Here is a 24786-nt window from a genome sequence, read left to right as displayed (position 1 = left end):
GTAATCACATGATTTGTTAGCCAGGACAGGAAATGAAGACAATTGGAACAAATGAGAAATTGCCGGTGTGGTTGCCGAACTGTTACAGGCAGGTATACACGTCACAATGCTCCCGCACAGGGTGGAGTCATCAACAGCAAGCGAGGACAATTGTCACAAAGAGAAAGGACAAAAGGGTGACCGTTTTCACTGTCACTGGCCATGGTGGTGCAATATTGCACCGTTTTACGCTAGAAAATGCCGTCATGGACGATATTGTCCTGACAAGAAACCTTAAGGTCAAAGGTTTCTGAAAAGAAGAAGACATGACATCAGTGATATTATGAATGCAGTACAATGGGGAAAGTACAAAGGAGAAAGTTATGGAACACCTACATTTATTGGGGAGGGCCTAAACCATGAACCAGTGGGGATTTACTTCCAAAAATTTGTATGAAATTCTAATACTTTCAAAAAAGGTGACTCAATATCAAACACTGGAACATACAATCACAGCATTATAGCCACCATTCACAGGTGTTTCATATGGGCTCTTTGAATGTTCCCACTGGTCGAAACAGGACCTCACGCACAAACATTTAAAGGATAAGCCAGCTCATTGGCGCTACCAACTTAATACAACTGTTGTTCTTATCACCGTGAGGAGCTGCTGGTATAAGACATTAACAAAACACGGTGGTCAGAGGGGAGTCCTAAAAATCTACGGAAGCAGACAAGAAGACAAAACACTCTTGCTTCCCAGATTTCTATTTTCTGGGTTCCTATTGTTCAGCATTAATAGCGCAATGTGTGCTTGCCCGCACCTTGTTTGATGTACATGGAACAGAACAAGAAAGCATTCTGTTGTAATTTGTACATTGTAAGAACAATGAAATGCCATGAAAGATGATATGCGGGGAAATGTGATAAATGCCGGGAAATTTCATGGTTGGGGAGACAGAGACAAAACATTGCAGGTAAAACATTGAAATGACTGAATCAGTTGTTCTGCTTTGTGAACAAAAAGTGTTTGCACACAAAGTTCTTTTGTTTCAGCAAGAGAACCCGCTGAGTTGATCCTCATAATTTGCTCTTTTGTGATACTTCTTTCCTTGTCTTTCCGGCATTCATTTCCTGTATAACCTCCCTTTCCAGTGACTCTGTCCAGGTATGCAAGTACAAAACGACATCTTCAGCTCTTCAGAATAATTCAAGTTTTCATTGAGCATTTGTAGTGATGATGTTTTGAATTTTGCAGGGACGTATTTTGGCAGTGAAAGTGCTAAAGATTTTTCTCTCATGACAGAGCAATAAACTGGGTCTGTATTTTGAGTCTGCTGAGCAGACATGTTAATCGCTTAGCAATTACACATTTGCAATTCAGCGCTGCTAGAAAATGAACACTTCTCATGCCGTTGTAATTAACTTATAACAAGTAAACTGGTTCACAGATGCTACATTATTTTTCTCCTTCAACCAGAAAAATACCAGTGTCATCAAAGCAAACTGGCCTTTGTTTCCATATAGATGCATTTTCTCCTGGATGCTATTTATCAACCTGACAACAGATGGAGTTGTTATTTTTGGGATGAAAATTTATCAATGACCTAGATCTCCCTCTATGCAACACCACCTGAATACTAATCATCTACAGTACTGTGAATGGACTGTCTGTCAGAGCAATTCTGATCAAAGGTAATATCCACAGTCAACAATGGGTTCTTTTTATTACTGTCCAATTGCTATACGCATGAATCATACCATGGATTATGCTTCTGTCAAAATGGCAAACTTTTTAATGCTGAGAGGACAGATAAAATAATGAAACAGAGAATACATGGACACATACGATTTAGGACTACGATGATTCTATTTGACTATGTTACACAGGCGAGTTGGAATGAAAATCTTAAACCTTACCAGCCAAGATGACAGTTCCCCTCAATCGCTCGGTAAAATCTATGGATTTGTGGATTATGCCAACTACCTCAAGACGCAAAACAATCAGTGGTATTCCATTCACTCATCTTCAAACACAACACGAGAATACCAATCCACAAATGTGTACATGCTGGAAGATTCCAGGGTCTAATAAACAGGGAAGGCCTGGAATCTGACATACATTCCATGGCTTTCCAATGTGTGTGGAAAAAGTTACGGCACAAATTTTGAATGGAATACTTCATCGTAAAATTGATGAAATTCCAGGGATGGCATGCACTGTGGGACGCAAGGAGTGTGTCCACACTTGTGTCATTAATGAAGTAATTACACAAATGTGTTATTATTCTCCACGGACATGTTTTTACAGAAATTAGCATAAATACACCATCATAACAAAGTTAGGATGAAAAATGTTGGAACAGCAACTGATGCCCTAATATTAAATTCATTATGAATTCCATTCACACAAGGTCCAATATATCAAATTGATGAACTCCCCTGATACCTCAACACACAGTACTCCAAATGATAACAATATTTCAACAACTGCAAGAATAATTAATATAGTCATCCGGTAATCATCACACATGCCAGCTATGGACACCTGACAACACATCAGCAGACCAAAGACTCACAGAGGAATTGATGCGGAGACAGCTGGCAGAAATTGGCAACCTTCTATGGATGCAAACAGAACCAATGAATGTACATATGAGTATGTAAATGTATCCGTACGTACGCCATGGCCAGAGAACTTGGAACCTGTGAATTCCTTTGATGGCAGATGTCTTTGAGAGAGAAGTATCCACCAGGGCAATGTAAGTTCCACACGCATATCTGTGTTGATCACCTGCCAGCAAAAGACAAATGCACATTCCAAGTTTTTTCAGAATGCATCATTTCATATCTTTTATATGAATTTTCATTTTTCCTGAGATTTCCTTTCATTTAAAAGTTGTTTCATTCACTTCCCATATACGGTATAAAACTGCTTAATTCTGTAGAGATTCACATTTTCTGTTCTGAAATCCACACAATATCACCAGGACGAAGTATTTCATTCCATGCTAATTCATCTGAAGAGCATCATTAAAAACTTACAACATTCCCTCAACTCTGAATGATTTTTTTCCCTTTTACGGCAGTTTAAAAGCTCATTTCAAAATCCTTATTTGCCTGCAAAGCTAAAACTATTGATCTGACCGAAAAAAAAAAAAGGATGAAAACACGACTTACAATTGAAAGGAATATCATTCACCATGCCATCATTTCAAGCTTGGATTCACATCCAGTTATATTATACAAATACTGAAACACACCATTCTCCGGGCAAGCAGAAGAATGTACGTGTTTTATATTTACACTGCGCTAAAATTGGAAAGAATTGAAAATGAGCTTTTTGTTTTCCATTCCAGCAGGCACGGCTATGGGTTATGGCTAATTTTCTGTGTATCTCCACATGACTGCACATGCCTGCTCCAGATGTAACAACAACTGTGTCGCCGGCCATGCTGCTTTTACACAGTTCGGGGCATTGGTGTACGCATCACTAGAAGCGATTGAAAAAACACTTTGAATATTGATATTCGTCTACACTGTGTGCTCTTGGTCCATTTTCAGGAGGGGTTGTTTACAGAAGGCAAGCTGGACTCATCCAGACAAAAGAAGTGATAGCTGTAAAGTAGATGAGGAAAAAGGCCTCTGCACAGATGGGTTGACTCGTCTGCATTTCCATGCTGTCTTGATTCTTCCTCCGGAAAGAGCATGCCAGTTACTTCCTTGTTGTTTTTGGTGAAGCCAAGATGTACACGTACAAATGCTATTCCGATTTACGTTGGTCAGTAATGCTGTTGTGATGTGCTATCACAAAGGATAATTCACTGCTGCACATTGTGATAATACATGCACACATGTGTACAGACACACACACACACACTAACACCATTATATATATATATATATATATTTTGTGTATATATATATATATATATATATATATATATATATATATATATATATATATATATATATATATATGTATAAACACAATACATTTTTTGTTTGATGTGTTTTTTTTTGTTTTCAAGTAGATTTTGTTCTTGACTATATATTAAAGTGTGATGTCCACAAAGATTATGATGTGTTATGACATGATATAAATTCATAACACAATGGTATTTTCAAGTGCTTAATCATGCAAACCATACATTGCTATATGCACCGAACCTCACTGAATCTGATTTACATGTGTTTTGGTCAAACTTCATGATTTACTGTTGTTTAAAAGATGCTCCTGTTTCATGACCTGAAAAACAAACACTTTAAATTTGATTGATAAACAAATTAGCACATTTCATACCAGCTATTCAATGACTTTGTTAAAACAAATTAATGTCTGCACAACTTTACTGCCACTCTGTGGCACTTTCTTCAAACTCACAACCCTTCTGAATATCAAACTAATACAATGCAAGTCAAATGAACAAACCAAGCCTGTTCAGACTGCTTTCATATTAAACTTACAACAATTATATGTGAGCTGAGTCAAAACAATGTTTACTAAATGCAACACCACACAAGAGTACCTGCACACCCAAAGTGCTTGTCAAATACATCTATCATAAATGTATAGTACATTATATACACACAGCCTCTTGGTTTGCCAAGTCATGAATTCAATCAGGCTTGCTATTTTATAAAGCGACTACTATGAAGAATGCACAGCCAGGGCAGACAGGTAACTTTTTGTTAAGGTCAGCACAACCCTCACCAGGGTGTTTGCATGCAGCTCCAATATCTGCAGCATCAAAGTCTAACGACCTTTTGCAATTTCCTCCACATGGATAAACCTGCAGATATCTCCCCAGCACAACATTATACACAATGAAGCCCCATTCACATCTGAAAGCACGCCTCCATAATCCAGCAATTCCAAGTCAGTCCGGCGATGAGAAGAGGTTTTAAGGATCAATAAGTCAAGACCTTTCCTCCGTCAAACACCAGTCAGTGAACTTTTACAGGGACCACACCTTACCAGGTTTTACTCATGCACAAAAAGCGCAAAGAGACCAGGTGAGTGCCTAAACCCATTTTGGACAGAGTTGACGGAAGGGATGAAGCTGTCTCACTTTTTTATCTGTCTGTTCAAACAACAGAAGGGATAAACCTGTCTAACTTTTTACCATCCCTCTGTTCAAACAAAATGAAAAGAAAACCAAGACAGCAGAAACCGAGCATCAACTAACTCCCTGAACTGTTTATAGTGGCGTGCCAAGGCATTGAGACCCGACTGCATAAACCTTTGACAAGCTGATTTCCAATACTTTGAAACTACGGCTTCATTCGCTTGACTGAGCAATGACAGTCCAACAAAGCTGCTCATCTCTCCCTACTTATCTGTCTTAAAAGCCTGTCTTGCATTCATACCCTCAACAAAACCAACACAAACATCCTCAAAACAAAATCTGCCGGTCGTCCTAGCATCTGTGTTTTCAATACACTTCAGGGCCAACTATCCATCCAGATTTTACCTTCGTGCAAAAAACACCCCATGGTTTCACAGTCACTTTGTAATTGCCTGTATTTATTTAGTAGCAAGGGAGCTCAGAAGACAAGATCCTTCTCACCAGGAGTTTTTGCTTTTACATGTTAATTCTGGACAACAGGAGGGCCGATCATGGCTGGACAGCTGGATGAGCACGCTCTGAGACGATGGGGGAGTATATGTACGTAACACATGTGTCCGGTAGCCAATGTGATGAGCCCATTCATAACATATGCAGCCATCATCATGCTGACTTACCGCACCACTGAACAGCATGTATCGAACATTTTCTTTGTTTGTAAACATCTCCTGAACTTTTCAAGTAACACTGTGTCATTCAATGTATAATTACTTTTTAAGGTAAAGTAGTTTTACGAGGGTTTTAAACTCATTTACAAAAGTTTCTCAAGGTGTGTGTCCACAGTATTTCAGAAAGCAATGTTACTATATGCATAGTAGTTGCCTATACTATATAATGCCTATACATCGCAAAATCCTAGTACACACTTGGCTCTAACCATAGACCCTCGAGAAATCACTTTATATTCAGAGAGAGGGGGTTACTGTAAGAGTGATGACAGCCAAATATGGAGAAAAACTTTCTGTAGCTGAGAAGAATACAACAAACAAATACTTGGAAAATTTGCCGTCATGGAGACAAGAAAAAAGCTTGCTTGTCAGAAACAGTCCTCTTGAAATATAATATGATTCATTCCCTAGCACAAAAGACAGTTTGAGAGAAGTATTACTTCATACATCATAATGCAACATCTTCAATGAGGGACATATGTGCATCCCAGAGCAGCGGTCAAATTTCAACTTTATGAATGGATAAACCAATTTCCATCACCAAATCCTCTCATTAGAAACACTTTGAATCATCTCAATGTAATTCTAGAGGCACAAAGGATAGAGTGTTATTACTAACCCATCAACATCTGAAAAGTAAGCATGACTAGATTAATATAGTGAATCCTGTTCCTCCTCAGATATTTGTTTTAGACAATTAGTTTGAAAGTTTGACTTTCATATGAAGAGAAAGATTATATTGACATGCTTACAACATACTGCAGACAACATAACGGACAGATTAAGTCCTTGGTATTTAAAAACCACATAACACTTCCTGCCTGTTGATGGAAAAAGTCCTGGCAGACCCAATTAGTTTCCGATGGCTGGAAGCACCACACCATGTAATAAGTCTGAGGTGCAGAAAGCATGAAATCTTATCAAAGCAAACACACTGGGAGAAAGATGAGACAGCAGACAGCAAGTACCTGTCCTTGGATGCTGATAGCATTTACATAAAGCGCTCCAGTTCCACTTCCAAGTCCGAAACAGGATCAGAGTCCAGCACACTTCACAGACAGGAACCAACAGAAATCTGCAACGAAACAACAGAAGACAAACCAGTCCATGAAACTGGAATTTGTAGATACATGAGCTGCGAGACAATAGCAAATGATAGATACCAATACAGGCGGTGATTAATATTAAAATTTCTCTTGATAACTATACATATACTGCTGTGACCCTTCACCATCTGTTCACTGGTATCAATTTCTGTCTGCATCTTCAGCTGTTTAACATAAACCAACTCCCTTTTCACAGTGTTCAATTACCTTTTGTCAAATGTTACCTTTGTCAAATGTTTCCAAGGACTCATACCCGTACGTTTGGGTATTTGACATTCAGATAAAATGTTCAAAATTTTTCTGTAAAACAGACGTAAATAGTACGCAAGCATGGCTGTTGTATAAATAACAGCTTTTAAAACCCTCAAGGACATTTGATAAGCTAGCAGATGACAACAACATCCTCTTTTGCCAAAGGATCATTCAAAATCAGAATTTTCATATCAGCGTTTTTATGTTTTTAAAACAACTTGGTTGTAAGTTATCTTTGTCTATCTAAAAGTGAACGCTATACTACACAAATTAAATGAAAGCAAGTGCACATCAAAGCAAACCTTGTTACATTTTCGAAAATACAATTTTACAAATACGCTTCCTACCCCAACTTGTACTATGCCAGTCCAACTTCCACTGAATGCACATGTGTTATTCCAAATTTAATTATTATAATGGGGTTCTAGAACCATTTGGGAAGCCAATGAATATAGTTCAAAATTAACGGTACAATGAGATTTGTAGATCAAGATATCAAAACTGACATCCACAAAAGGTTATGATAAACAGTCACATGCATCCACACAGTTGTATAACCAACAATAACGTATCTATTTTTATAAAAACTTCTAATGAGTTATCCGTTCTTTCATATCTACATTTTTATTGAAGAGGCGGCGCCACAAAATCTAACTATTTTATTTTATTTTCTGCTGGAGAGTTAGTTCCCCTAGCTACTGTTATGTGACCGAACAACATGTGGTGTAATGTTTTGTGAGGAAAAAAGAATTTATAAGTGATGTTAATATCTTTCAACAGATAGGTGCTATTTTGGACATCAACACAAATATTTTCATTTTCCTTTGCATAGGGCATGTTAGGATTGTTGGCAACAATGTGATGTTATAACATTTATACTGTACACAGCTTCAAATGTTTGAGCTGGGATGGTTAATTTGTACATACTATACCGGTATAATATTTCCATATTCATATGTTATCTCAAACTTGAAACATTTTTTTGCTATTCAATAAACATATAAACAGCCTGCCATCAAAAACAGGGGTAGTAGTACCTTGAAAGTTTTTCACATTCGATTCACATGAACGGACCGCAGCAGAAACTGATGGTATTGCACTTACCGCTGCCTTGTGCATAAATGGATGATTTGAAAAAACCTACTATCACCTTTTCCAGAATTACCTTGTCCAATATCACTCATCAACCTCACCTCTGCAGATATCATCAAAATTCTTCAAGACTGAAGTCATAAAACACAGCATGGAACAACATTCAACTTCAAAACAGACCGCAAGGAGGCAGAGAAATATTTCACTGTAGTACACATTGCCACATAGGGAGATCTGCTCATTACATATGCACAATGAAATATCAGGTCTACTTCCAACAGGGAGACATATACTGTCAGTTGGGAAATCGTCAGATAAAATGATAGCCATATGCTGCCATGTCTTCCTCAGACTGCCCTGTCCAAAAATCATCCAACGTGACCGAAAATAAACTATAAGGTACCTTTAAACACAAAACTCTACGCATGGAACTATGAGCTGCATTTATATGCCATTTCTGCACAAATCATGGCACACTTTCATCGGATAGGTCAACCTCTAGATCAGCAGGTGCTATGTATGTCAAAATTCCAATGACATCATGGATCTGGCCCTACATAAAAACTATCACCTCCAGCCAGTATCCCCAGGGTTGCAATACTGGGAAAGGTATACCCAGATGGCCTATATAACGTTGTTGAGTCTTGAAAACTTTGAGTTACTGCCTGTAAGTAGTAAACCGAGCTGTTGCTGTATCAACACATCAGCACAGTTTAAACACTGGACTCACAATCCTTTGATCCCCTCCCTGTCTCTGCAAAAAAGAGTACGTCAGGCTATTTATACAGAGGCTCCAACATATGTATTAAGTGGAAAATTGATCTTCTCAATTAACTTATCTGGACGATAAATTCAATGATTTACTTTGGCCATCAACAAATATTGAAGATTTCAAGTTTGTTTAGTTTTCTTTTGGTCAATGTATCTGAGCAGTGATACAGAAAGGGGAGCACAATCTCATGGCCAAGGAAGTCTGGTGTGCATCTTCGGTAGCTATCATCCAATTGGGTGGCTGAATCTTACAGTATAATTAAATAATACAAATAGACTCTCTAAGTTGCTCTGAATAGTGACAATCGACCAATTAGATTTAAGCTTCCAAGGACACTGCACATCAGCAGCCAAGGAATGGAAGGAAAACCCAGGTACTGAGTATATCAACATTATCAGTCTGTTTGGCCAGACTTTCATTGCCCATCTACTGTCATATACAAGTAACAGCTGCCTTGCCTCCTAAATACAGTGACCTGAATTCTGGCCATTACGGGCAGATACCCAATTGGGACAACACATCATGTAACCGAGGATATATACTATTCACACCATACACATCTCATAAATACAATGGACCGGTGATCCTTGGATGTGCAAAGTACACAAATGGAACTAAAAGCAGATGGATTCAGTTAACTGGAAGAGTTCGTAGATATCATGGACATACCTTGATTGAAATTGTAAACATGTGCTACTAGTGCAATTTGAAGACACCACCACAACTTATCTTATCAGCCCCTGAAAAATCGGAAGCATGACGTTTCTTCATTTACATATTCTTTTTCATTGAACAGATTTACCCTCCTAACTTTGACAAACAAGAAAAGTTCACTTCCGGGCATTCTTACCATGCCGGTTGAGATTCTCAACAACCAACTGTAATCATGACATCAGCACTGCTTTAACGTTTTTCATGCAAATCACAATAACATTTGCATGACAAGGCCTTACTTTACCAGGCTGCCGCTGTAAAGCTTGGACTATTCTTTGTCCACACAGAGACAGTCCATGGTCTTTTCCTCAGAACAGGGACGTGGGAAGTACAAATCAGGGGGATTACACCAAATTAACAAGAGGAAGAATTAACCTTAGCGCTATTATTAAGAGATTAAAGGAAATCCTCTGAAACGGACGTCATGGTGATGATGAACAAGCGGAAAAAAGAGAGAAAACTTGTACAGCCTGTTAAACTAAATTGCACAATTTTTACAAACAAGACTACAAAGGCGGCTTGGTTGAACTTCAACCTTTGAACTATGCAGAGATCTGGATATTGCAATGAACCAAGAGTAAACCATGATTCTGATTCTGTGTTATTGTTACCTTTAACAAGTTTAAAGTGGACGTAACACAAACACACGTCTTGTGTGTTTATTGAAATGCCCTGCCACACGTCTTTGTTTTCAAAAAAACTGCCTTAAGCTAAACAAATCCATTTGCAGGTTGCGTCACTGTAAACAAGTAATTTAATGAATCAGACTACCCTTGTTTGTCACGGTACATTTGTTTAGTCCCAGCTTTCACTCACAAAAGACACTTTTACACCAATCCCAGGCTTTTAGGTTTTACGTAAGTTGAAGATATTTTAAACATCTCCCCCCAAAAAAAAAATTTGAATCTCTTTACCAGTTTGGATATTTTGTTTAAGAGCATTAAACTTATTTAAAGGAACTCTGCAAAACATACACCCGGTCTAATTAACCTGTCAATACCTTCTTTCTTCCTCTCATAAAGATCTACATCAGAGACAGCCATGGTTTTGAAACTGAAAGTAATTAAAAGACTAAAACAGGTAATAGTTTTTATGTGAGGCATAAACTTTTACGACAGTATCTTTTTTTGAACTGACCGCCCTCCTTTCTTTTTTGAGCAGACAATCCTGTGAAGTTAGGCATTCCCTTGATTGAAGTACTGACAATCAAAATAAGCCATACACTTAAAATAGAAGAGGATGTGGCATCACGCACTGACAATGCCGACCCAATTGTGAGTTCCTGCAGTAAGTTCTTGGATGATCATCAAAGATTTGTTCTCAGTGGTGGTCTAGAACATCATAGTACTACTGTAGTTTGAAAGTATACCAAAAGTAGTTTGAAAGTATACCAAAAGTAGTTTGAAAGTATACCAAAAGTAGTTTGAAAGTATACCAAAATCTATGGGATGGTTCAAGAACTACAACAGTGGCGACATCATCATCCCCCCTCCCCTCACAAAAACCACAACAGCAATGAAAATATCAGCAAAAACATAAATTTCCAATATAAGGCTTTTCTGACCCACAGAAATTCATCCCAATAGCTCATGGATAAAACATACATACATACAGACATACAGACGCCACCAACTCACCATATAAGCTCTTTTTGGTATTTATATACATACCAAATATGAGCTAAAAATTGGTTCTTCAAGAAGACGCATACAATTTGTATTGAATTAAGTACCGTGACTAACGGCTCTTTCAGGAAAATGGCTTTTGAAACAACGCAGTAACTAGCTAAATGTTTGGCAAAAATTTAACACAGCTAAAAAATAACTATGTGAGCTACAATGATTTTCTTTACGCTAATCTGCTAATATCTGTTTTTCTCCCCCTCAAAAAGTTTGAAATCATGAATACACTTTCCTGTATCAACTTTCAAGGGTTTTGCTTGGGGAGGATAATATACAAGGGTAACAACTAAGCACAAGTTCTTGGCATTTCAGAATACGGAACAGAACTGCAATCGTCAATAGAAACAACAGCTGACAGACATCTCTTAACAAGTCATTTACAGTCCAATACAAAAAGCAGTTTCATTACTGAATGGTCTATCTCCCAGCAATTATGATGAATTCAGCTTCTTATAATGATGTAAATCTTGCAAGCATGCCGTACGACGGCAGCTGTAAATTTAGTTTGACAATATTTCAGCAACTGACATCAAGAATCAAAGCTTTTATCCAGTTCAGCATATTGCATGTTATTCTGGAACCTAGTTTTGCAATTAGAGGAAGAGACTCCACACTCTGCAAAGTGTTTGCACATGTTTACTTTTTTGTACTTTAAACCAGTCAGAACAGTCTATGACCTTTACATCATTTCAGAAATTCATTATCAATTATCAACCTGTAAAGAAACAAAACAGAGTTCCTGTTTCTAAGTTTAGCAATGTGCCAGGCAGGAAGACATACATTATTTTTATCAGAAAAGAGACTTCTCTCGTCTGGATGACATCCAATTCACCTTGGAATGAATAACCATGTGGCCAAAAGAGAAGCATTAAAATATATATTTTTCTTTTCAACCGTATTGTGAATTCGTTGTTGTTGAAGGTGGTATTATGTCCAGCAACCTTTGCGGCCTGAAAATTCTGGACTGACAGAAGTACTGAATTTTCAGCAAGCGATGGTGATTGGAATAATGACTAGAGTGATTAACAATCAGTTTGAGACAGATAGGTATCTGGGTTAATCCATGATTTGCAAACTTATCACATGCTCCCACCAACATCAGCGTGGCAATGTCTTACAGAAGCAAATCCCAAGGCGGCCATTTTCTTGTCTGTGGTCATCCAGCCTGTCTCTGAATATAATCCAGTCTAGGTCACCTGTGACTGAAAAAACAATCTGCATCCTCTCCCAGCACTTGAACGACTACAGGTGTATAGACGTCAACAGGAAATATTTTAATCTTGGATCATAAAAGCTGTGAAAACACCGGCACCTGTTTTGATTTTTGGTGGCCTTGAATCCAGCTGACTGGCAAATCCTATCCCAATCCAATGACAACATGTGTTCATGAAGAAACATTCACATAAGTCTTCTGACCTGCCAAAGACCCTTGTTCTCTCCATTTAGTCCTCTATGTTTTCAACTCCCCACCCCTACCCCATCTCAATAGGGCTATACCAAAATACAGGGTGAAAGGGTTATCTGTACTTGATATACGAAACTCTCTTGCAACATGTGCAAAAGAAAGTCTTTAGAGTTTGATGAATGGCGCTGGCGAGAAAAAAACTTTACTACCACCTAAGCTGCCTACACAGCACAGATAATACCGTGTAATAAAGTCTTGCACAACAGTGATATATTACATTTGTATCTCTAGGCTAAACCATAAAACTTAACACTTTTGTATAGCTCTCAGCTACTGCATGAACGAGATTGACGAGTGCATTGTCTTCCCTTCCTGAACCATAAAATGAAGAGGTTAAAAGATGTGCCTGTCGTGTCATTTCAGTCTTGGGCTAGGTGTGTCACTGCTGTTTCAAATCCTTTTTCTTTCTCCGTAAATTGTACGGCCAAAAATAAACTCACAATAGGGCCGTTCACAGTTTACGTCACTGTTCTCTTATTAATATGCAAAAATAATATTTGTCCGCATTTTCAGATAACGCTTTTGAAAATTACGCATGCAAGAACGACGAAAATACATCTCAGTGGGTGACTGCTAGTGTAACAATGAATACTAAAAAACATATTAACGACTCTGAGTAGTAACTGCAAAAACGGCCATGTATGCAACATTGATAAAATTTGTCCGCATTTCAAGCTGCGTGTGCGATGTCGCGCGCGTACAGCTATATTTAGTAACAAACCTGTAACCGTGAACAGCGCTATTGAATATCTTGTAATGATCTACCTACCAAGGACAGTTAACTTTTCACTTCATGGGTACCTAACTACTTGGAGTCATTCAAAAGATACCTTAGAATGATAAATTGAATTGATCCTTTATCAATCTCCCTGCTCCACCCTTCTTATCAATGTCTTCTTGCTCGACGGAAAAAAACAGACCGGATTCGTAGGAAAATTAAAATGGCTGTTCAGATGATCACAGTTCCGGTATCGAGTGAATTATCAGACTTGACAATCTTCTGATGTTTTTCAGCTGTGTGGCTTCCTTGTTCCCTGTTGGCTATATCGCAACAAATCAGTGACTCTCACAAGATTCTGCAGTTTTTGATATGAACTTACACTCTATAATCAGAACTGGCTATCTATTGATAAGCAAAGACCCTGGTGTAGGCAAGCAAAAATATTGTAACATCACAACAGCCGTCACAACAATGTACAAAAACACATGTAACAGTGCTCAAACTTTCTTTTTTCTCCTTCTTAACAATTTACTCTATTATACACTCACAAGAGGGTGTTTTGTTGTAAAGAAATAAACCACTTTCAAAATATCAAGAAATTATCAGCACGCCTGTAACATTCAGCATTTGTCACATGACCCTTGACCTCTGTCTACTTGCCCACATCCTTGCCTTACTCCACACAGACACTTGCTTGTTTAGACAAGGGGGAAAAGGTGTGTTGCTTGACACTTTCTGCGTGGTAGGTGATGACAATGGTTTCAACAAGAAAGCAAACGCTTTGATATCATCTTAGACTTGAGGACAGCCAGTTACACTATTATGTAACACTGACGTCAATCAAAGAATTGTTGGCACTCTGCCACCACTGGACAAGGCCTCATCATGGTCGATTCCTCCAAACCGATCCATTAAAACTGTACATCAAGTTAACTGCCTCTCAACACATAGAACTGTGGCAACATTTATGTTGGGTAATTTGTAAGTCTCTCAGGGTGAAAGCTATGATGTATACAGAAAGGAGACATTACTTGTATCATTACTTGCAACATAAAACTACTACATTAGGAACATGAAGAATTATGTTTTACTGACATACTTGGGTCGGTGGAAACATTACCTGGTTGTCAAGATAAGAGGACATCTCTCAAAAGCCAGTGCTGCATCATGGGAGCAGTTGACCATTGATAACAGTGGGATTCATCCAAAGTACTGGCAAACCGCCAGAAGAAAAGACCATGTATACAGAGTCTTGTCACTTGTCACGTGCTCAAGACAAACGAATAAATAATTGCCCAGACTAAACTCAGCACCTCCTGATTGGTTTCTTTAAGTGTGATGTTTGCACAACCCAGAAAGTCAGACACAAAATAAGCAAAAAGGATGGACATCATTCTAGAATTACTTGTACATGCTCTGAGCTACAGTTGATTTGACTAAAACCCCGACTGTACTGTATTCTGATTTCAACTGTGTTAAAAAAAACAATTCATCCAAACTTTTCAGAGATACAACAAACCACGCCCTCAAGACAACTCCTTCAGGATTAGTGTTTTATCTTGTTATACACGCTTTAGTTTTACTCTACATAACAATAGAGAAACATGAAACCAACACAACTAGTACAAAGAAGTATTACAGACATACCAAATATCAAACTCCCCCAACCCCAACTCTGGTCACCACACACCCACCATGAGAAGGAAGCACTACGGAAGAAATATCAACCTGTTGAGTCTTTCAGATCCATATTTATCCTCTTCAAACGAACCTGTCTTGTTAGTACGGGAAGATATGTCTTCTTTAACCACTTCCACCTTCATGAGAACACCCAAAATGATGACGTATAACCACTATGTTTCCTTTTTCAAGTTCCTACTGAAAATATTCTCATAATCCTCTTCGTGGTTTGAAATTGCTGTCAATGACGATAGTCATCAGGTTAATTTTTAACCAGAAGAAAGCAAGTCACCATACTCATATTGAAAGATGGAGGAATGATCAGTGAATCAGCACATAAATACAGGGACAGGTGGTGGTATTGTGATGATATTTTCACTGAGTACCAGTACTACAGTGTCATTTACCTTGGTTCAGAGCTCACATATAGGGAAGATACCACAAAATTCCATTTCACCTCATTCAGGAAGTCCAACACAGCTGTAGGACAAATATGATATTCTTGCGGCCACAGCCAACCCTTTTTTTTGTTCACAGAAAACAAAGGTAGTACAGTACAGGGACATAGCACTGACACATATCAAATACGTAATCACATCACCACAAGTCTACTGAAAATGATACTGAATGCGCCAAAATACGACACTCAAAGGTTTACCACATGTAAGAAACACAAATTTTAGAAAATCAAAAGTGCCTCAGTCCAGGAACAATGCACAACACACAGTATGACTACAAGGAGAATATATGTATCATTACGTGGTCTGTTCATACTAGACCAAAAGTTGGGTATGTCATTGATTTAAACTTTCCACTTGTATAGCAGGACCATACTTTCTCATCTTGCAAATCCCAATATATATTTGCAGTTTCTCATTTTCATCTATGTCACATTCAGAAATAGCCATGCCATTTTCCGGCTACATCTATGGGTTACTTTTTGAAGTTTTCATGGAACATTCAGCATGGAAACTCAGAAAGTTTCAGAACAACCATGACTATGACACATGAAAGAACATTTCCATTACAAAACTATAAAATACATCACTGATTCACACAGATAAGCAAGTATTTACAACAGGACAAATGTAATGCAGAAGCAAAACTAAAGTACAATGATTTTTACCTTTGAAGATACCACTTGGAAACTTCCTAAATCTATCCAACTTCAAACGTACCCACTGCAGGAAAGTGTACCTCTCACTGAAACATCATCTGTCTAAGTAAGATTGACCATTGTCATCCAACGTTTTCAACAAAGTTTATCGATTCCTGAGACAAATCTCTCCAATTTTTTTCTCTGGCACACGAGTGGACGTAGGGGGATTAGAACCCAGAAGGAATGCTTTGAGAAAGTAATCGGCTGGGACAGACAACATGTATGTAGGTTTTTTCAAAAGCCAAGAAACACATCAATAATATTGATCTTAGCCTGGGTACTAGATTACCAATGCTGCATGCCTGGCATACGTCGAAACCAAAGGACAGAACCAGAAACAATTGACAGTAAAGACAGTCATTAGCAGAAAGTATGCACTTGGAGTTAAGAAAGAATTCCTTGACCGTTAATCAGGGTTATAAAAAGCTACCAGATCTGTGCAGGAAAGAAGGAAGTCCAAAGAGATTTGAATTACCGTGAAATTCCTCATTCAAGTTGTACATGTATCAAACTTGGTGACTACACCTTGACTTACAGATTTTGTGTCCAGTAAAAATTTTTGGAAGCAAAATTTTGGAAGTAAAAAGTATTCTCCAACACACATGTCACAGTCACATATCCCCACTACATTAAAATTTAAGATAGTTGAAAAACTAGTTCGGAAAAAAATTTCCTAAATGAAGCTATGGCATTTGCTTGCACAGGAATTTTACAATTGTCCTTTTTCAAAAGGATAAATAGCTGGGCATGAACATGTGCACGTTAGTGATGAAACTCTCACAGGCCCTTACATTTCCAGAAACAACCAATATTTCTACCACCATAGAAAAATACAGGCCCTTTTCACATCCACAGTTGATTTCATAATCGGGTTGATCAATGACATCGCTTTTTGAAATTCTAAATTTTTATGCATGTCAATCCACCACACGACAGCTATCATTTATATGTAGTGTTTTCACAGGTATAATTTTCTCTTAAATATTGGTCAGGTACACCCCTTCAGACTCTGTGTCGCCAAAGTGACCTTACCTGCACACAGTACACATATTTATTATCCTCTTTGAAACATGATGGGTACCATTACTCAGTAAAAATAAATAAAAAACAGTCATTTTGTCAGATCATGTTGGTTCAAATTTGGTTCAAACGCGAATTCATCATGTCCAATCTGACTGCATAATCTTTCACCTGTCCTTCATTGGCACAATAATCTCACTATACATCTAGGTTTTGCATTTCGCATTATTTTCAAACATATGTTCTATATTCATGAGTTGACTATTGCCATGTCAATCCATATATACTTGTCTTTGCCCCAGAAATACATGGACAGAATCAGAGAATAAGATACAATGTATACCCTGTGCTTGTGATGTAGCAGCTTGGTAATTCAACATACACTTAAATGTTATCGGAAAACTCATGGATCCATATCACAATATAAAATCAAAATTTTCCATGCAAACTAAAGCACATCAGTTATGGATTGTGTTATTCAAGGTCTGTCTCGGGCATATCAGCAGGTGACAGCTGTGGCTGCATATGCTGCAGACAGCAACACCGGCATCTGATTATGCATCATGAGGATTTCCAGTTGGCAGACAGGTTTCAAAACAATTCACCAATTGATAACACTGACTGTGTGAAACTTTTCTCAGGCAGAACATGCAAATGAACCAGGCTTTCATATAACACAGTAACACTTCATGATATATTACGTGTATGTCAAAAGGTGTAATCCTTTGACTATCTGCTTTTTATATCACGGACGTATGGACTAAATGTCTCTCTTTTCCAACTGGAGACAAAAACCTGTGAGGGTATTTTATTCCTTCAACTCTCTGTGAATATTTACAAATATGGCAATTTGGAATATTTGAAAATACAAAAATTGACTCCCACACCCCACTGGTAGGGAGAAGGTATTACATCTTGTAGGCTGAAACAATTGATTGTCAGCATTTGGTATTCCTACTATCCTAGTGTTAATCTTAACAACAAATTGCAAATAGCACTTGTCAAAACATGAACTCTGTAAACCCTTACCTGTAAGGTTGATTCCACACAATGACACACAGATTACAGTACAATAGTATTAACGCTTATATGAGATCGGAAGAGGTCAGAAGAAACAATGAAGTTGGCAATTATAACACAATTACATCACACAACCAATATACTACCTTTTCCTCCTAATATTATTATCAGCCGGAATACAAAACACAATTATCTAATTTTCACGAATTCTACACCCACATTTATTAAATATTCCAGTGACTAAAACAGGACTTATTTACATAACTACCTTTTAAGATATCATTGGTCATGGTTTCACTAATGAAAAGTCGTGACACTCTGAAAATGTAATAAATTACACTAAACTAATTTTGGAGCAAGACACTTAGTAATCTGCAGACAATTGGTCACCAACGTATCACTCTATATTACTTTATCGATGGATTTCCACAGCAATTCACGTAAATTCCTTCAACAGTTTCAAAAATAAGTTGTCATTATTTTACTGAGGGATGGTAACTGACATCAGTTTCCGTGGGTGGATTTTTAATGAAAAAGCAAACTTAAAATGTCACAGGTCAAGTCTTATTAGAACAGGCTTTCTGAAAGAACTTTGACAACGTAGAAAATGTATATATTTTAACAGTTTTCACCAAAACTTGGACACTGATAACTGTAAAAGATCATAACTTTCCCCCCTTGTTCAAAAGGTAATATACAATCAGGACTAAATGACCAATTTTTAACAAGGTCATTTCATTATTCAAATGAACAGTACAAACTAAATGGGAATAGAGTTTTATTACCAATAAGAACTGCCCTGTTAAAATCCATTACCATCATTTAAATCATGTTACTTTAAAAATACACCCCTTCCAATCCATATTAATATTCCATCCACAAATCTGATATACATGCAAAGGGCAAAATCTGCCATTATGAACTACAAGTAATTATTCATGGATTCATTTATGACAAATTCTGTTTGAAATATTGAAAAACACTTAGAAAGACACCTGGCAACCAAGATCCATTAGACGTTGACTTCCTCTCACGGTTTACTTATACTCAAAAAGTTTTAAAAACCTGAGTAAAAATCATGTTTACTAGTTCTAAAAGTGAATCAGTCCTGTCACCATGGATACAAAGTAAGCTGGCAATTTCTGAGGCAATAGGCCAAACCCGGAATTCGAATCGACCACGGTACAAACAAAGCCATGTGCGCAAACGCGCATAGACGTACGTGTATTTCCATACCCGTTAGTACACATGTGGGTTTGTTTGTACCGGCATCACGTGATTATTTGGGCGTACTGAGTCTGTAGCACGCATCGCGTCCTTTTTATTCCGGAGTAGAACCATTGCAGGAGTACACTGTACACCGAGGGGAGATCTTTGGTATCCACATTTCGCAATTGGATAACTTAAACCTACGCAAAGACCGATGACATCACTAGTGTGCGCATGGCAATTTTCATGACATCAAAAAACAATGTGTCCTTCATGGTGACACAAGAGCTAGCCCATTCACTTCAAGCTGCATGACGCACATCCACTTGCTGATGTCACAGTAACACTCATGCATGATATTTAACACATGACTGCATTTAACACTTGTGGACAGAGAACACTATACCCACACGATGGTATCGGTATCTTAATGCCCAATGAATAGAATATCATCAAAAGGGTCAATAAACTGAAAATCTCACTCAGAAGCTTCCTACAATTGGTACACTGTACGATTCTAGCAACAAACAAATACACAAATCCAATTAAAATCTGTTTTGCCACTATTTCCTCCCAAAATTAATAATTTATTGTTTCTTTTCTTTTTGCTATTATTCCAATCAATCTAGATACTTTTCAAATCATACAATATCCTGTTTTCGATTTTATGACAACTTTTACATGCCCAATGAAATATCAACCTGGCCGATTTGAGACAACAGTCACTCATCAAATTCTTTTGTGACACATGTATGTATAAATATACCACAAGGTATCATAACACATACCATAAAATCCTGCATATGTTGAGTAGTGACCTCCTGTTTCCATTTGATATGTAAATTATGAATATCAATGTATGCGTTCATCTTCAAATTGGGCTATAGACGTTTAATCTGTCAACTTTGCTATGATTGAAATGACTTGTCTGAACTATGCCACACAGGGAGATGCGGTAGTTTATTTTGAATTAATGACAGAAGTACAAAAACACACACACATGTCCCAAGGGATGGAAAAAAATAAAAGTAGTTATAAAACGGTGGCCTTGGCGCTCTATTTTTGGAAATCTGACATTGCTACATTTGAGGAGAAACACCAAAGGGCAAATGATGTACATTTATACACGTCACATTACTGAGAACGAGGATAGGAGCTTGAATTACATATCTTTCTCCATTCAGAAAATGAACTAATTGTCTTGGCATCTGTAGATGCACTGTGAAATGACACCAAGACCCCTAGGATCACAGAAATGATTGAAAAGTACAAATGTTGTACAATTTTAGATGAATCACATATCATGAGACATTGTCCTCTTCGACTCTTGTTTGAAATGGTCGTCATATTCAGAACTCGTTTCTTATTGCGCTGTCTGTGTTTTGCCACGGAAAGAGAAAAAAGATCAAGAAAACTGAAACTTTATTTTTTTGACTGGTAATATGTTGTACAACATGTAAATGGTAAATATTGTGTAATCACCAGCTCCTCAAGTGGACATGAAGAGTTACTAGTAAACATCACCCATATCATGCTTTAATAATTAACTACATATCATTGGTAAAATCTTAACTGGAAAGACCTATCATGTTAGAGGACTGTTATAAATGTGAAAAAAATTATTAACATGTCAACATGACGGCTCGACCTAAATACAACAGTTACATGACGGTGACATTTGACTGCCATTTCACACCAATTATCAACGTCAATTACCATGTTGTTCTATAAATAAGTGCTGATGAAAATAAATATGAAAACCAGTCCATCCATTTTCCAGTAAAGAACAAGGATGTGTGTTCTGGGATTACACTATTGAACGGTACCTTTTATATCGGTGACATTTTCCAAGTACAAACACCACAGTCAGATGTACATGCATATTGTATTATTTCATTAAACTTTTAATATCAGCAGTTTAAATTTAGATCAGTACATCACGCGATGTTTTTGATGTGAAGGTAGATACACACATATGTGACGTTTTTATTAATATTCAGTCTAATATGATAACAACAGCTGTTTTCTCAGAATGACTCCACACAAACGACTGACGTACATCACAAGAAACAGTTGGCGAACTAATGTTGTTTTTTAAGCATATATGTGGTCTCAAATGGCAAATGAGGCAATCAACAGACCAACATCATAAATAGTAAAATAGACCAACTTAATGAATAGTAATGTCACTCATTCTATTTATATCATCTCTTCTTCAACATCATCCACCGCCTGTATTTTTCTTCCTTGCACCATTGTTTTACTAGTAACTAATGAAACTGAAGACTTAATATGGCTGCCTTTTTCACGTATTCCACACAGTATATCATTCTCTTTCACGTACATGGGCTTTTTTTAAACTTAATATTCAAAGTTGTTGAGCCAAACATCCATATAGTTCATTTCATTTTATCAAATAAACAACTCTCTTCCCTTTTCCCAGTGTCTGCACGTCGTCTTTATTTCACAGAAAACCTCACTATGTTGTCTGCTGCAGGTTTTAAACTCTCTGTGACCCTTGACCCCATGCAGACTTTCTCATCACTGTCCCGGTGGGCCAGGACAGCAGGTGAGAGCCCGGGGTCAAACAGGGTCAACAGCTGAAGTACTTCTGGAAATTGGACATCATGTAGCAGTGGTCTCAAACCGTGAATGGGCAGACATTTTGATACACAACAGCACTGTTTGAAAAAGTCTTGGAATCGCAGACGGGTGAATGTACAGTGTACAAGATGGCAGACATGACCAGCACCAAAGCTGACAAAGTACAGCAAAATTACATGATTTGCCCGATTGACAACTGAACACATATAGTGTACAAAACCCCATAGCAGTGACTAGAATTTACTCAATAACTTTCAATTTTACTTTTTTCAGTCTTTTTTTTAATCAACATATACTTACTTGAAACAGATATGAATACAAACAAAGCTGTGACTGGCATTTACTTGATATTAAGTTTCAATTTTTCTCTTTTTATGATTTTTTTTTTATTCAATATATCAAGTATTATTATACTTACATGTCCTTCAAATGTACCTTCCTCTGTCCAGGTTTCTACGATAACAACCAGATATTACAGGCCACTTCTGTTTTCAACGTCTATAAAAGTTCCTGGTGATAAAACATAATTACAATTTTTGTAACAGTACTTCTAAATCATTGTGACAACCAAGAGATAAATTTTATGGAGACAGCTCAGTCACCTTAGCAATGCCATGGCAACTGTATCATTCCATTCAACTGAAGATGGATTGAGGGTGCACACAAGCATGTTTCCTTTCATATTCCGATGAATGGCCACGGAACATAATTGATGGAACATGGGAGGTAGGAACTCACAGGGGCAGCCAGATGCTTTCATTGTCTCTTGGAAAAACGACAATTGAAAAATTACGGAAATCCAACATCACGATCTGATTCTCAATGAATCGCTTTTACAGACATGACGTCACCCCCTACCCCGAGGGTGCTCTTCGCTTCACCAACAGACTGAAAATTACCGGCACATTGACGACTGGAATTTCAGAATTACATGATCCAGAGAAGGAATCAACATAAAACTAGAAGGCAGTTTTATACTGTCTAGTGATTAACTGTAAGCGCAAAAATACAATGATCACAAAAGATTCTCTAAAAACACATCAACCATATTTTTCATCAATATGTTAAGATGTTAATTAATGGCAGCATTACATGTAATTTTTCAATTGTTTGTCCGATGTATGTCAGTTTGATCAATAATTTTATTGACAAACAGATTAACATTTAAATAAGAATCTCTCCTTTACAATACAAGAATATCTGCCTGATGATCATCAATGGTTATACAATGTAATACATAATTGTTCACACAAAGGCAATATAATCCAAACATACCTTTGCACAATGAGTATTTCCTGAAAATTCTGATTTTTACATATTTGTATGTTTTATATTTCCAGTGACCACAAACATTTGTAAATACACATGTGCTTTGACATTATTTACACGTTATGCTACATCGTCATTTTTTCAGCAAATTTCTTTCAATGCACTGAAGCTGAGCCAATGTGAAGTTCATGCAAATATACCGTACATGCAGAAAATGAGAATGTGTTATGAATGTCTACTTGCATGTTGGGGGTCGAGAGCTATGGCGACATCCACGCCTATATGGTAACGCAGGATGGCTTTGTAGGGACACGATTGATCATTTGTACGACCATGCAGGGACTGTGGTAAAACGATCAAATTTTCCGTTACTCCACGTGCCTTGAGCTTTGTCGCACTCACATTTACAGTTACTGTAGACATGTGAACGTTGCATGATTTGAATCCTCTACAGCCCGCCTTTTTAATGTTTGCCTGTCACAGTATTAAACTGGGCATGTCTCATCAAATGATTTATGATCTTCCTTTTATCAACTCCATTACAGCTTGCAGGGTCTCTGAAAGCCTATACAGTGTATTCACTTTAAACTGCGTTTATCTTCCATATCTGATGACTTGTTTCATCTGAATTTCAATGCACAAACAACATTCAATTTTATGACTGTGATAATTTGTGGGACATAATCCGAGGCAGTATCAGGACCACTACCCATCTATATACAGACCACACTATTTTAGGTGGGTGAAAGTACATCTATAATTATTGCTCCCTGTCAAAGAATTCTTGATTTAAGTAGAAATACAAACACTGGAGCCTGAAGGTATTATAAATTTTATTTTGAATCCCTTGCATTTCAGCCATTTTGCAGTTCTGTAGAACACACACCACTGCCGTCAAATTTACTCGCAGTTCAAAATTGAACAGATTCTTCTGTTAACTGGTAAAACAGCAATGTTAAATTTAAAGCTGTGAACCAAAACGCCACACAATGCAGTCCTTTCATGCACCATTTCATGAAAGTCTCAAGAATGAGTCTGTGTAATAAAGTACACTTTGTGCTCTATTATTAGTCCCTGTGTATATATATTTCACCAATTTCCACCTTCTTTTCATGCAGATCATTAATTAATCAATGTATACAAATAATAGTCTGGGAAAAAAGCCTCTTCATTATCCTGATTGGACTATTCACACCTATCTGAATGAAAAACCACTTACTTGAAACCTTTTATCAACCATATAAT

The 24786-nt window shown here is 37.4% G+C and overlaps 1 protein-coding gene across 31 annotated transcripts in view; it reads right to left on the bottom strand.

Moving 5' to 3' along the window:
• Positions 1-24786, bottom strand: part of LOC139121513 (semaphorin-1A-like) — a 97215-nt gene that overhangs the window by 64907 nt on the left and 7522 nt on the right. For all 31 annotated transcript variants that reach the window (XR_011549299.1, XR_011549300.1, XR_011549301.1 and 28 more), the window contains exons 2-3: positions 22691-22782; positions 6745-6851 (exon numbers count right to left, since the gene is read on the bottom strand). The gene's annotated coding sequence lies outside the window, so the exon portion shown is untranslated. The remainder of the gene's footprint in view (positions 1-6744; positions 6852-22690; positions 22783-24786) is intronic.

This window comes from Ptychodera flava, chromosome 21 (genome assembly GCF_041260155.1).
Source record: "Ptychodera flava strain L36383 chromosome 21, AS_Pfla_20210202, whole genome shotgun sequence".
Classification (NCBI taxonomy): Eukaryota; Metazoa; Hemichordata; class Enteropneusta; family Ptychoderidae; genus Ptychodera; species Ptychodera flava.
Note: the sequence above shows the minus strand (reverse complement) of the source record. Positions and strands in the feature narration are given on the sequence as shown.